We start from the raw sequence: 16324 nt of genomic DNA, 5'->3' as shown, positions 1-16324 counted from the left end.
ACAGTGCTCAGCACGTTGTCAGTGCTTAATACATATTTCCTGAATAATGAATAAATGAACAAATGAATGAGATTCTTCAGCAAGTTAATTGGTAAATTCTTTAATGGAACTTCCTGGTATCTATAGGTATTATATACTTTTTTTTTAATTGAGGTGAAATTCACGTAACATACAATTAACCATGTTCAAGTATACAATTCAGTGACATTTAGTATTATACATTCACAGTGTTGTGTGCAACCACCAAGTATATCAAGTTCCAAAACATTTTCATTACTCCAAAAGAAAGCCCCATACCTGTTAAGCAGTCACTCCCTATCTTCCCTCCCCCAGGTCTCTGGCAACCACCAATCTGTTTCTCTCTCTGTGGATTTACCTATGTGGATATTTAATATAACACACTGCTTCTTAATGAAAACAACTAAACAACTGGTGGAGTATTTTTCTTGCATTTATCAAACAAACTAAAGAAAAAAAAAAAAACACTTCCAGTATATTGTTGCAAACAACACAAAGCAGCTTGAGCCCGCTTAACTGAGAAAATCTACCTTCTGGAAGCCAAGCCTAGTCAGAGAGTCTGTTGCCAGGGTCTGCAGAACTCCGTCTCTCATTTCTACTTCTTTCCACCCATCATTGGCTTCTTTCTCTTCCTAGATGGGCTTTCTCTGCTTTTCAGAGCATGTGGCAGAAGATGCCCTCTCTCCAGCTGTCAACTTAGCATCCCTTCTGTTCTAGCCACGTTCAGAAGCTACTGACTCTGGATGCCACTTCCTGATTTCTGGGAGATGGAATCTATTAGTCTTGCTTGAACTAGATGCCCACTCCTGGTGCCATCAGCTACTGAGGGTCTGGAGGCAGGGCCATTTGGTAAGCTGATGAAAGAATTTGTTGGAGGGTAGAGGGTGACAGATTCAGGCCAGCAAGGAGTGGACCAGCAGCTCCTCAAAGGCCGGGGCTGCTCATCTGGAGATCTGCCCATTGCTTGTAAGCCAAAGTGCTGCTCTGTCTGTCCTCTTGGAGCATGGCTGTAATTGATTTTGTTTTAGAGAATTTCATGACCCTTCTTGAGATAATAAAAAAGACTAACATAAAATTCTCCCGAACAAAATCAATTGCTTTCCTTGTCCCACCAGCATACAGAGGCAGCCTGCGGTTCCTCTGAGTGAGAAGATTCCTGAAGCATGGCGTCAAGGGCCCGAGGGAGGCAGTCTGCCTGATTTGGAGGGCGTTTGTGCTAGTATGGGGCAGGTTTCAGGTGGCAGTCTGAGTCACATGGGTCTGAAAGAGCATACCCCCTCTTAGACCTTTGCCCAATTTCTTGGCCCAGAAGGTGTTGTCCTTCTCCTAACAGAAGTCTTTGAAATCTCGTGCCAGGGGAAGAAAGAGTGCACTTGAGGTTAAGGCATGGTGGTGATGGGCTAAAGATGGAAACTCCCTGCTACTCTGCTCATAAAATGTACCTCTGGGCAGTGGTCAGGAGAATGGCTTTGGCATCTTTAGGCAGGCAGTAATCATCTAGCTACTGCTGGCTCCACTGGCAGCAGTAGCTAGATAAAGGGTCCTTTGTTGGGAGAGCATGGGACCAGGTGCTCAACAGCCTGCCTGGAACCCAGCTTCCAAAATCCAAGCAAGCTCCGGCCTCCAGACCAACTCAACTGAGTGCCTCTGTATACTCCACAAGTTGAAGGAGAATGAGCATGTACTTTGGAGCCAGTAAAAACTATGTTTGAATTCTGGTTCTGCTTCCTATGAGTATGTGACCTTGGACAACTCGGCCTCAGCTTCCTTGTATATAAAACGTGGCTAATAATATACTTCATTTGTTCCTTGATGTAAAGATTATATGGGCACAGAGCTTAGCTTGGTGGCACAAGGAAGTTATGTTCATCTACAGAAACAAACACTGTTGAATATATTATTGCATGGTCAAGCAGCAACATCAGCTGTTCTGATCCATCCAGTGTCTCCCTTTATCAGTGTCCCAGCTTGTATCTTAAATTGTTGATTATCTTTGGGCAAGGGGCTTCTACTCTTTTGACCACAGTTTTCTTATTGTAAAATGAAGTTGCAAGATGAGATTACTGCCAAGGTCCCTCCTGGCAGGTAAGCCCATGCACACGGGGTTCTCTGGGAAAGGACCATGAGTCACCAAAGGCTAGTCGAGGCTGATCACTTTGTAAGATTGCTAGAAACTAAGGGTGTCTCTCCTGAATCTGACTTCAGCAGTCTGGAAAGACCAAAGCAGGGAGGGAATGGGCTTGAAGAGCTGTGTTCTCAATATGTGTGAGGCAATGAGGCTGCCCTGCCATTTGACTTCACAGATTTTGTGCTTTGCTAAAATTACCTAAAGTTGCCAGTTCAGAAAGGCTTGTGAATTACAAATATTTTTTCAACACCAAATGCCAGTCGATATGGTATCAGAGATAACTTGTTCACATTGGCAATTTTACCTCATTTTCACAATGAGTATAGAGAATTATTCTCCTATAATTACTTTTTCATGCAGTTTCAGAATAGAAAATCCAATATTTTGGAAGCTAGTTGACCAGAGCAGATGTATCACCATGTTATGACCATTTTCATGGACATCCACGAACTCCCATTTTCAATGCCCAAGAAATGGGTTTGAGTGTTATACAAGCCTTTCTATTTCTCCCAGAGAGAGACCTGGCTTCATTTCCTTGTAGTTGCCATCCGCCATGAAACCCAGGCCAGCACAGTCATGGGACATTGTCAGCCAATTCCCCTGGGACCACAAGTGGGCTGCAGGTCTCTTGGAGTAGATTGTGGCAGGTGATGTACCCATGTGTGTGTTGGGTGATGGGTGGGTGCTTCTGGGTGCTGAATGAGGAGGTGGCAGTATGTAGGGGAAAGAACATTGGAGCTAGAGATAAGAAAGTCCAAGTCTTAGTCCTGGCATGTCCCCTTCTTTACTGTGTGGTTTTGGTCCAGTTATTTCATCTCTCTAGGCTTCAACTTTCTGGTTTATAATATGGGAATAGTAAACCCTGTGCTACCTACCTCCCATTAAGGTTGTCAGGAGGAGGATGTGAGATAGTGTATGTTGAAAATGTGTTGGAAGCTGCAAAGCACTACATATATGAGAGATATTCTGCTTATTGCAACCACTGTTGCTGGTTGATTAATACAGTTACCCTTTCACTGAGGATACCATCCATCTTTGGAATGAAGGAGGGGATTATGGGAGGAGTTGGGGGCACCAGGAGAAGGTTATTTACTTTGTTACCCAGTTCATACATGGCCACTTGGCTAGAAAGTTTATACATGGCCACTCGGCTAGAAAGGCTTTGACCTTGCTTACAACCATGTAAACTCAAATTGCCTAGTAGTTTTGAATTATGCCCTGTGGAACCTTAGATTGTTCATAAGGATCTCAGGGCCTTTGCAAATGTCAGACTAGGTGTCCCTTAACACCTGCCCCAGTGCTCTCCTTGATTATTAGGGATATCACCAAATACAAACATCCAGAAATGTCCAGAAACACAATTCTCAAGAAAAACCTCTCTACTTTTCTGACTGTGTGAGGTTCCTCTTCCTTCTCCCTTTCCTGGGGTATGATGATCTATTGAAGAGCATGTGTTCAAAGATGCTCGTTCTAAGTTTCTTAGCCAGACAACGTGGGGAGACATCCGAGCCCTAGCAGGATGCTTGTCCTTGCAAAGTTCAGGAGTAATTAACATGGCAAGAGGAGGGAGGAGAGCAATTTGGATTTTATCGCTTGGCAGCTTTGCCCCCTGAGAATACCTAGTGGTTTGGGAAATGACCCTTTGGACTCACTGTAGCATTTTTCTTTGAATAAATGACAAACATCCATCATGTAATACATCCTTTGCAACATTTCAGCCTGTCACTAATGACCTTATTGGAAAGAGCATTTGATTTAAGATTTAAACCTTTCATGACAACCTCTCTTAGCTTGGATACATACATTTGAAATAAAATTAATGAGGTTTTAGCCTGTGGTCAAGTAGTAAATCCATGACTTTTCTGGGTTTAAGAATCAGCAGTCTTCTCCCCCGTCCCCCTCTTCAATTTTTTAAACAAATGTGCTTAAATCAACTCCTGCTGTGTCCTGAGAATATGTTTAGATGACTTCATCCATTTCTGACCAACTGATGGAGTATTCTCCAAGGCGGGAAAAGAATTATTATCTTATTTTAGGAGTCAAGGTTGGAGCAGCAAGTGTCTGTTATTCTCTCTGATAGCTGTACATCAGATTCTAAACTGATGGTCCCCGTGGCTGAGGAAATGATATAAGTCAGGAGAAAAGACAATGAATATTATAGTGGTATTTGACAGCTTCTGTAAAGCTGAAGAGTTGTTGTTGCTGCTATTACAACTTTTACTTTAATATACATCCATCTGAAATAGCTTCCAACCCACATTTTTAACCTATGATGGGAAAAATGTGGCCCTGACTGTGGTATTCTTTGCTTAGAATACTCAATTGTGTATATTCATTGTTTCTTAGCTAGGCCAATTAAAAGGTAATAGGCACACTAATGGAGCCCTGGTGGCACGATGGTTAAAGAGCTCAGCTGCTAACCAAAAGATTGGCAGTTCAAATCCACCAGCTGCTCCTTGGAAACCCTATGGGGGCAGTTCTAGGCTGTCCTTTAGGGTTACTATGAGCTGGAATTGACTTGATGGCAATTTTTTTTTTTTTTTTAGGCACACTAATGCAGTATCTCCTTGCTTTTATTCCTGCCTGCAGAACTGTAGGGGCTCTCCTGACTTCCTTTCAGCTCCTTAAGGAAGCCTCTAGGTTGGAGGGCAGTGGAGGGTGAATGTAGCTTTCCTGAGAAAGGAACCTAGTCCCTCATTGAAATGGGGGAGGTACCTGTACTTGCACTACGATGTGCCAGGTTCTGTGCCAGGCCCTGTTACAGGTGCTGGGCCTACAACAGTGAACAAGAGACATGGTCGCTGTGTTCATGGCATTTATATCGGGGGTGTGGGGGACGGGGGGAGCCAGTAAGTCAATAGGTAATTGTTAGAAAGCACACGGCCTATGGGGGCATATGTCAGGGGGAACTTTCCTAGCCTGGGTTACAGGTAGGTAGATCCTCCTGGAGAAGGTGACATTTATGCTGAGGCTGTGTCACACTGGAAAGCATGGGACACAGGCTATGAGGCAGGACTGGCTTTTGCTCTCACCACATTACAGATTGTTGTTGAGCTTTAATTCCAAACAACTCTTCTTCTCCCATAAACCCATTCTCTTTCCAAAAAGTTTCTATGCCCCACTTCCTCCCCTCCTTTACACCCTGGAGGCTCCCATTTCCTCTTTGCACACAGATCACTGGTGGGGCAGTCTTACTGACTCTTCAGAATTCCCAGATATGCCTAAACTCTAGGTGTCCCCCGTTTAGCCCCTCAGCCAGTTGTAGTAAGATACATACCTGTGAGTGGTATGCTGAGAGCTCAGACTGGTTTAAGAGGTTATTGGAAGGAGAAGAGACCAATTTAGTTCACCAGGAGCCTGGCTGGCCTGAGTGGAGCCCTCTGGGAGTCTTTGAGGTCATGACCATGCCTGTGGCCTGGCTGGACCTGAGAAATGTGGTTAGGGCCATGCAGTCCCAAAGAGCCAGGCAGGCTGGCTTGCTCAGATGGATGTGCTCTGACAGGTAGTCCTGTGGTAGTGAGGCTTTTCTGGGTTTGGGGTGTGGTACCTCTTCTGGGTAAAGGAGAATGGACCCAGTTTTAGCAGTTCTGTTTCTGCCCAGGAGTTGCTCCGCAGGCAGGAGATAGAAAGCCTCTTGTCTTGTATCCCTCTGCCCTGGGAGACTTCCCAGCACCCCTCCCAAAATGGCTGGTTCTACCTTACTTGTCCCTGTAGCCTTCCATTCTGCTCTTGCTCTCTTCCCTCTCGTGAGGACTTGAGGATGTGATTCTTCCCTGGATTTCCGTCACAGTCCCATCCTGGAAATTGACACTAGGCTCCTTGCTCTGATCTAGCCCATTCCTATGCTCAGCCCCATCCTGAGTCCCAGCATGGGTCCTTGCTCTAGAAAGCATGCAGCAGTCACCTTGGGGAGGAGACTTGGAGACCTGAGAGACACTAGTTGGTGGCAAGATCTCCAGGTCAAAGGATGGACCTGCTGTGAAACCCAGCACATGCACTGGTATGTGGGGAGTGGGAATGGGAGCTTGGCACCAGAGGGTGCAGTTGCTGAGGAATGAGATGCTCAGGACTTGAGAACCAAAAAAAAAAAAACCGCTGCCGTAGAGTCGATTCTGACTCATGGTGACCCTACAGAACAGAGTAGAACTGCCCCATAGAGTTTCCAAGGAGCGCCTGGCGGATTCGAACTGCCAACCTCTTGGTTAGCAGCCATAGATAGCACTTAACCCCTATGCCACCAGAGTTGAAGGATCCACAAAGTAACTGAAAGGAATGTCTCTTGTCCTCCCCGTTTCCTTCCAAGATAGGATGATGACCCAGGTCAAAGTGAGAGGACAGATGCCTGCATCTGAGACTCTGTAGCACTGACCAGAGGTCACTGGAGAGATCAGACCTCTGCTTTCTGCCCCTCACACAGGCTCCTCCATACGTGCTCCTGTCTTAGCAACAGCACCCCCTTGGCTTATGTTGAAGCCTGGAAGTCTCCTTGACATCCCATCTCCCTTCCCTCCCAAATCCAATCCATCGGTATATTGACTTTTCCCCCAAACATCTAGAACCTCTTCACATCTCTGCACCTCAGCTGCCTCCAGCTTGGCTCAAGTCACTGTTACCTCTCCCCTCGGCCCCCTTGACAGCCTCTCACTGACCTTTGCCCCTTCACTCTGCCCTCTCCACTTTGTTCTTCACACAACAACCAAGCCATCTTTAAAAATGGATATTGATTCATGCTACTTCTATTTAAAGCTTTTCTGCTCACGCCACTTAGAGTAAAATATAAAATCCTCAACTCAGTTTATGAAGCCCTGTACAATCTGGTCTTTGCTCATCTCTCCAGCATCAACACATGTTCCTCCGTCTTACAAACCCTGGGCTGTGGACACCCTGGCCTTTGGTCAGATTTTGAATTCCTGACCTTCCCCCTACCCCTGAGGGCCCCCCTTAAGTTAAAAAACCCAAGCCTGTTGCGGTTGAGTTGATTCCGACTCATAGTGACCCTATAGGACAGAGAAGAACTGCCCCAGGGAGTTTCCAAGGAGTGCCTGGCTGATCCGAACTGCTGATCTTTTGGTTAGCAGCCACAGCGCTTAACCACTACACCACCAATGTTTCCCAATCTAAGTTAGGTCCCACAATTATACTCTCTTACACTGTCCTGTCCATTCCCTCCATTGTGCTTACTGCAATTTGCAGTAATATGTTCATTACAGTGATGGTTGTCTGCCACACCTACTTGCCTGTACATCCTGTGAGGAAAGGGACTAGGAATGTTTTGCTCAATATCCTTGAACAGAGCCTGACACACAGTGTTGTTGTTGTTGTTAGGTGCGCACAGTAAGCCTCTGATATTTGTTGAATGATGGGCTAGTGATTTCAATTTAAATTGATTAAAATTAAATATAATTAAACATTCAGTTCCTCAGATGTACTAGCTACGTTGTAAGTGCTTGATAGCCACATGTAGTTGGTAGCTGCTGTACTGGACAGCCCAGAACATTTCCACCCTCAGAGAAAGTCATATAGGGTGGCACTGCTAGCAGGTATGAGTGTTAGTTCATTTGCTCCAGTGGTTAAGAAATATAATTGTATTTTTCTATGATTGAACTTAGTTTTTATTTCAAGCCCCTGTTCTGCTGGGTGAGGGATACGTAATAGTCAGCTTAGGGTCCCTCTTCCTTTTACTGTGGTGGGATAAAGTTCTAGGAGTCTTATGTAATGCCAGGGTCTCTGGTGGAGGACTTGGTGCCATCTAAGGTGTCATCTCTGAGGTGTCCTCTTCCTTTGGGCATTAGGCCATGAAGGATAAATGGTGCTAACAGTCTTGTAATAAAAAGGGCAATCCCAGCCTCCCTCTCCCCCTCCTCTACTCTTCCTCATTCCCCCGAGGCAGCCCTTTCCATTTTTAAAAAGCTTTCCCCGGGTTCATAAATAATACCTGTAGATGGCTCTCTCTTGATTTGCCCATTTTAGACATTAATGCCTATTATGGTAGATAAGAAGTTGTTGCTTTTGTTCAGCCCCTTCAACTCTCTCATCCTTCCGATTTAATGACATCACAGTTTTGTGACAATTCAAAGTGTTTCCTTATTATAACATACAATTATTGCTCACTTTTGAATGCACTGTGACCCTATTTCCTTTCTTGGACGACTCTTTTAAAAAGGTAATAATTATGGCATTTTATTTGTTTGCTTGTTTTATTTGCATTTCTGGCTAAGCCTCCTGATATCCTCCAATAGTTTTAGTAAACAATTTAGATACAAATTCCTACATAGTCAAATCTTTTTCCCCCTTGAGATATTCTTCTTGGAGCCCTCTGTCCTCCTCCAACCTGGCCTGGGTGGCTTGGGCTACTGCTTGGCCATCATCCTGGGGTTCTCCTTGCTTCTCTCCTGGGTTGAATAGTCTGTTTCTTCACTCCCATGGCCCCATTTTTCTTGATTTATTCCTTCACGTTGGTGGAACACAGCCTCTGATCCCCATCCCCACCTGAGATAAGGGTGCGTGGAGGTAAAACTTTTGAGTGTAGGAACATCTAAAAATATCTTTATTCTAGCCTCATACTTGACTGATAGTTTGGCCAAGGCAAGAGCTTTAGATTGAAAATAGTTTTTCAGTCAGAACTTTAAGGCGTTGCTTCAGTATCTTCTAGCTTCCAGGGTTGTTGTTGAAAAGTCTTATGCTTTTCTTATTTGTATTTGATCATTTCCCCCTTGTTGAGGAGGCTTTAGGATCTTTTCCTTTCCTTTGGTGTTTTGAAATTTCATGATGATGTAGTCTTGGTGTGTGTTTTTACTTTCATTGTGCTGGATGCTTGGTGGGCTATTTCAATATAGAGCCTCAAGTGTTTTAATTCTGGGAAATTTTCTCATTTCTTTGACCAATTTCCTCCCCATCATTTTCTTTGTTGCCTCTTTCTAGAACTTCTATTAATTATACGTTGTGCTGTTAATTTTCTTCACTTTCCTATCTTATTGTTCATCTCTGTCTTTTTGTTCTACTTTCTTGGAGACTTTCTTGTCTTTATCTTATAAGTGTTTGATGAGTTTTTAGTATCAGTCACCATGTCATACTATAGTGGCTTGCGTGTTGCTATGATGCTGGAGGCTTTGTTAGCGGTATTTTAAATACTAGCAGGGTCACCCTTGGTGGACAGGTTTCCACTGAACTTCCAGACTAAGATAGACTAGGAAGAAGGACCTGGCAGTCTACTTCTGAAAAAAATTGGCTAGTGAAAACCTTATGAATAGTAGTAGAACATTGTCTGACATAGTGCTGGAAGATGAGCCCCTAAGGTTGGAAGGCACTCAAAATGTGGATGGGGAAGAGCTGCCTCCTCAAAGTAGAGTTTTCCTTAATGATGTAGATGGAGTTGAGCTTTCAGGACCTTCATTTGCTGATGAGGCACAACTCAAAAAGAGAAGAAACAGCTGCAATCATCCATTAATAATGAGAATGTGGAATGTATGAAGTATGAATCTAGGAAAACTGGAAGTTACCAAAAATGAAATGAAATGCATAAACATTGATATCCTTGGCATTAGTGAGTTGAAATGGACTGGTATTGGCCATTTTGAATCAGACAATCATATGGTCTACTATGGCCAGAAATGACAAATTGAAGAGGAATGGCATCTCGTTCACTGTGAAAGAAAACATTTCAAGATCTATCCTGAAGTACAGCACTGTCAGTGATAGGATAATATCCACATGCCTACAAGGAAGACCAGTTAATATGACTATTATTCAAATTTGCGTATTAACCATTAAGGCCAAGATGAAGAAAATGAAGATTTTTACCAACTTCTACAGTCTGAAATTGATTAAACATGCAATCAAGATGCATGATAATTACTGGCTATGGAAATGTGAAAGTCAGAAACAAAGAAGAAGGATTGATAGTTGGAAAATATGGCCTTGGTGATAAGAACGATGCCAGCAATTGCATGATAGAATTTTGCAAGATCAATGAGTTCCTCATTGCAAATACCTTTTTTCAACAACATAAATGGCAACTATACACATGGACCTTGCCAGATAGAATAATAACAGGAATAAAATCGACTACATCTATGAAAAGAGACAATGGAAAAGTTCAATATCGTCAGTCAAAACAAGGCCAGGGGCCGACTGTGGAACAGGCCATCAATTGCTCATATGCAAGTTCAAGCTGAAACTGAAGAAAATTAGAACAAGTCCACGAGAGCCAAAGTACGACCTTGAGTATATCCCGCCTGAATTTAGAGACCATCTCAAGAATAGATTTGATGCATTGCACACCAATGACCAAAGACCAGATGAGTTGTCGAATGACATCATACATGAAGAAAGCAAGAGGTTATAGAAAAGAAAGAGAAGACCAAAACGGATATCAGAAGAGACTCTGAAACTTGCTCTTGAATGTCAAGTAGTTAAGCAAAAGGAAGAAACAATGAAGTAAAAGAGCTGAAGAGAAGATTTCAAAGGTTGGCTTGAGAAGACAATTAAAGTATTATAATGAAATGTGCAAAGACCTAGAGTTAGAAAACCAAAAGGGAAAAATACGCTCAGCATTTCTCAAGCTGAAAGAGCTGAAGAAAAAATTCAAGCCTTGAGTTGCAATATTGAAGGGTTCAATGGGAAAAATATTAAATGACGCAGGAAGCATCAAAAGAAGATGGAAGGAATACACATAGTCACTGTGCCAAGAAGAATTAGTTGACCTTCAACCATTTCAGGAGGTAGCATATGATCAAGAACCAACGGTACTGAAGAAAGAGGTCCAAGCTGCACTGAAGACATTGGTGAAAAACAAGGCTCTAGGAATTGACCAAACACCAACTGAGATGTTTCAACAAACAGATGAGGTGCTGGAAGTGCTCACTCATCTGTGCCAAGAAATTTGGAAGACAGCTACTTGGCCAACTGACTGGAAGAGATCCATATTTGTACCCATTCCAAAGAAAGTGATCCAACAGAATGCAGCAATATCATTAATATCACACACAAGTAAAATTTTGCTGAAGATCATTCAGAAGCAGTTACAGCAGTACGCTGATAGGGAACTGCCAGAGATTCAAGCTGTATTCAGAAGAGAACGTGAAACCAGGGATATCGTTGCTGATGTCAGATGGATCCTGGCTGAAAACAGAGAATACCAGAAAGATGTTTACCTGTGTTTTATTGACTATGCAAAGGCATTTGGCCGTGTGGATCATAACAAATCATAGATAACGTTGCAAGAATGGGAATTCCAGAACACTAAATTGTGCTCATGCAGAACCTGTACCAAGAGGCAGTTGTTTGTACAGGACAAGGGGATACTGCGTGGATTAAAATTAGAAAAGCTGTGCGTCAGGGTTGTGTACAGAACAAGGGGATACTGCGTGGTTTAAAATCAGGAAGGGTGTGCATCGGGGTTGTATCCTTTCACCATACTTATTCAATCTGTATGCTAAGCAGATAACCCAAGAAGCTGGACTATATGAAGAAGAATGAGGCATCAGGATTGGAGGAAGATTTATTAACAACCTGTGATATGCAGATGACACAACCTTGCTTGCTGAAAGTTGAGAAGACTTGAAGCACTGTGAAGATCAAAGGCCACAGCCTTCAGTATGTTTTATACCTCAACATAATGAAAACAAAAATCCTCAGGACTGGGCCAATAAGCAACATCATGATCAATGGAGAAAAAATTGAAGTTTGTCAAGGATTTCGTTTTGCTTGGATCCATAATCAACACCAATGGGAGGAGCAGTCAAGAAATCAAACAGCGCATTGCCTTGGGCAAATCTGCTACAAAAGGTGTCTTTAAAGTGTTAAAAAACAAAGCTCTCATTTTGAGGACTAAGGTGTGTCTGACCCAAGCTGTGGTTTTTCAGTTGCCTCATATGCATGTGAAAACTGGGCAGTGAATAAGGAAGACCAAAGAAGAATTGATGCCTTTGAATTATGGTGTTGGCAAAGAATATCGAATATACCGTGGACTGCCGGAAGAATGAACTTAATCTGTCTTGGAAGAAGTATAGCCAGAATGCTCATTTGAAGCAAGGATGGTGAGACTTTGTCTCACATACTTTGGACATGTTATTAGGAGGGATCAGTCCATGGAGTAGAACTGGTAGAGGGTCAACTAATAAGAGAAAGACCCTCAATGAGATGAATTGACACAGTGGCTGCAACAATGGGCTCAAACATAGGAATGATTGTGAGGATGGTGCAGGACTGGGCAGTGTTTTGTTCTATTGTACATAGGATTGCTATTAGTTGGAATCAACTGGATGGCTCCTAACAACAACAACATAGCATCTTGTTCTTATTTTATGGATGCAATATTGACTCTAATCTCTCTGAGGTTATTAACTATAGTTTATCTTAAATTTTGTTCTGTTTCCTCAATAGCCTGTTTTTCCCCTGAGTATATATTTTTTATTTATAGTTTTTATTATTTACTTTCCGTCTTTCATGTTGGAGGCTCATTGTCTGACAGCCTTTGGCTGTCTATTCAGTTTTTTTTCCTATTCATTTTTAAGAACGAGTTTCTAAAAAGCTAATTAGATGCTCTGTGCTTCCAGATGTAGCTTGTTGATTGGTCGACCTTGACCTCACCATAGGGTGATCATGTGGTTGACCAGCTTTTGTGTTGGGGAATCTCAAAAAGAAGTGATTCAATCTCTTCAAAGAAGTATCCTTCAATCCCTTCCTTGAGGGATATAAGTTATGTTCAAGTATTCTGGGACTAGGCAAAGGAAGAAGGCTGGGTGTCTTCCAAATCAACTTGTGTACTTTTGCTTAATTCTCAGGTTTTCAACTCTATGCCTCACTCCCACTTTACTCTGTACCTGATGTCCTTGATTCCAGAGCTTCTTTGATTCAATTTCTCCAGAGGCTATGCTTGTGGCTGCAAGGGGATGGGGACCTGGAGGTCTGTATTAATTATCTATTGCCATTTAACAAATTACTCCAAAACTTAGTGGCTTAAATAACAACAACAAAAACAAACAAACAAACAAACAAAAAAACCCTCACATAGTTTCTGAGGGTTAAAAACCTGAGAGCAGTTTAACTGTGTCATTCTGGCTCAGAGTCTCTTATGAGGCTGTGTTAGAGCTGTCAGTCAGGACTGCAGTCATCTCAAGGCTCAATTAGAGCTAGAGGATCTTCTCCCAAGCTTACTCATGTGTGTTGACAGAAGGTTTCAGTGCCTTACTCTGTGGATCTCTCTCTGGGGCAGCTCATGTCATGGCAGCTGGCACCACCCAAGCTCCCTAGAGATAGCAATGAGAGAGAGAAAAAGAGAAGAGACGAGCAGTGAAGAACGAGAGAAAAAGAGAGACAGATACCAAGATGGAAACTGCAATGTCTTTTATAACCTAATCTCAGGAGTGACTTACCATTGCTTCTGCTGTATTCTATTGATTTTGCAGACCTTGGTACAGTGTGGGAGGGGGCAGCACAAATATGTGAATACCAAGAGGTGGAGTCACTGAAGGCCATTTTAGAGGTTCCTTCCACAGAGTCTATTTATTCTTTATGAAGACTTGCAAGAAGTTCCCCCATTTTTAATGCCCCACTTTCCTAGGTTGCCTCCAATGCTTTTTACCTCTCTGAGGGTCAAAGGGGTGAACTGGTTTGCTTCTCATTGGTTATCTCTTTCTCTGGGCATTTAGCTTTGATCTTCCTACTTTCTCTGCCATGCCATTTTCCATTTCTCTGTCCTTCTCCATCTCTATATGTCATGGTTTGACTTTACAGATTACTTGCATCCCTCTTAATTTGGAGTCTCTGTTGTTGTACCTTGTTCTCTTTGTTATTTTGGGATAATTTTTGAGAAGAGAAGGGTGGTAAGAGCTTTACTTTACCATTCCAAAACCAGAAGTTTTCCCAGGAAATCTCCAGTTAGTTTTGGGAGTGGTGAAGCTTCTCCTTCTTCATGTATCTTCTATGCCAAAAATCTATTCAGGACTCAGGATTTTGAGTTTGAAAGCCAAGAACAGACTCCCTTGTTCTCTCTGTTTTGCTATGTTATCTCTTCCTTGAAACAGTAAGTACAGAAAGAATGCTCAGATTTATGGATAGAGCAGGACAAAGGAAAAAGAAATGTGTGTATGTTATTCCACCACAAAAGTTAAGGATTAAAAAAAGCTAAAGATCAAAAACCCTGGAAAATATCAGAGAAGAATTGGGAGCCAGATCACCATGGATGCTTTCACATTTAAAACAATGACAACAACAAGAAAACTTGAACCTGAAAGCTAGAAGCCAAGAGGAAGGAACCTTGGCAAGTTAACTAGATGACCTCTGAGAACCCTGAAATTCCAACATTTGATGACTCAGAGGAAATAGAGCTAAAGAGATCATTTAGCCAGATTACTGAGAAGGAAGTTACCCACGGTCCCAGAGATGGAATCTGAACTTAAATTTCAACTTTGGTGCATTTATCATTACACCATGAAGGCTTCTACTTTTTTATGACATCCTTCCTTTTTCATAATTTGGGAAATGGTTTCAACAATTATATAGTGACCTCTTTATTTCTGAGGAGCAAGAACGTATTTTTACTGATATCCAGATGGCCTTTTCTCTGTGTTCAGTATTGATAATGGCAGTTCTGTGCAACATATAGAAACAGAAGTTTGGGGAATGCAGTTTACAGGTAAACAGTCATCTTTCCTGCAGGACTTCACAGAGCCTTTACTTTGCTAGTGCACATTGTGACTGTTCAAGGAGACATTATGGTCAGTTTTTCCCTACTTTAGTCGATGGTAGGAGTCCTTCGTGGCATCTTGAAGAATTAGTGTTTTGGGGAACAGTCTTTGGGAAATGGTGTTTGTTCTAGGGAAACAAAATGAACAGGCCTTAGCTGTGAAGAGGCAGGTTGTCATGAAATGAATTGTGTCCTCCAAGGGTGCCTAACAACTTGGCTAAGTCATGAATCCCTTGTATGATTGTGTGATTGTCTACCATTTTGTCTTCTGATGTGATTTCCCTGTGTGTTGTGAATTCTGTCACTATGAATAATGGGACGGATTGGTGGCAGTTATACTGATAAGGTCTACAAGATTGGGTGGTGTCTTGAGCCAATCTCTTTTGAGATGTAGAGGGGAGAGGTGAGCAGAGAGGCGTGGGGACCTCATACCACCAAGAACGCAGCACTGGGAGCAGAGCGCATCCTTTGGACCTAAGTTTCCTGTGCTGAGATGCTCCCAGACCAAGGGAAGACTGATGACAAGGACCTTCTTCTAGAGCTGACAGAGAGAGAAAGCCTTCCCCTGCAGCTGGTGCCCTGAATTTGGACTTCTGGCCTAGTGGACTATGAGAGAAATACCATCCACTTGTGGTATTTCTGTTATAGCAGCACTAGATGACCAAGACACAGATCCTGCACCCTAGTGTCCACAGATTGTTACAAATAATATTATGGTGGAAATCAGGGGCATGTAATGGTGGGTGTCTACAGGAAGGAAAAGAGTTGACCAGAAACAACAGGATTGTTTTCTTTTTTTTTTTTTTTTTTTGCAGGGGTGGGGAACACTGGAGGGGACACAATGAAAGGAAGAGTTCCAGGAACTGAATCTCTCTGTTTCTCTGTGACTTTCTTTCTCTCTCAGTCTATCTCTCATCTCTACCTTCCTTTATTTGGCTTCATTTAGTTTCATCCCTTTTTACTGCAGAGGGGCTTTCTTCATGACCTCAAAACATGAGAGAATTTCTTGTCATCTTTACTGTAAAAGGACACCAGTGGTCCCACCTTAGGTCACTTTTGGTGAGGGATCCTTGGCTCTCTTATTGGCCCACTTGAGTATAATTCAGACATGGGAAGTAAAAGAATTTGGGGCAAATAAAGATAACAGCCACCACAGAGGAACCATAAAGAAACTTATCTTGTTGCAGTGAAAATGAAGGGAGGATACAGCAGTCCAGCTCCAGGGGATGTAGAACTGTTGGGGAATAGAAGTGTCTTTCAGGATCTGTATTGTATCAGTCAGAATTCAGTCAGAGAAGCAGAACTAGAAGATGTAGATATAGTTACAGGGATTAGGCCTTTCTTAATTGTGGAAGTTGATTGAACAGCCTCTGTTAGGCTTTTGTCTGCTCTCTTATGCTGGAGCTCAAAGTTCTCAGGGTAGGCAGTCAGGACGGGAAGATGAATTTAAAGTGGGGGAAAATTAGCTGAAACACATAAGCACAAGTGAG

Source organism: Elephas maximus, chromosome 19, assembly GCF_024166365.1.
Source record: "Elephas maximus indicus isolate mEleMax1 chromosome 19, mEleMax1 primary haplotype, whole genome shotgun sequence".
Lineage (NCBI taxonomy): Eukaryota > Metazoa > Chordata > Mammalia > Proboscidea > Elephantidae > Elephas > Elephas maximus.
The sequence above is the reverse complement of the archived record's forward strand: the minus strand, read 5'-3'. Positions refer to the sequence as shown.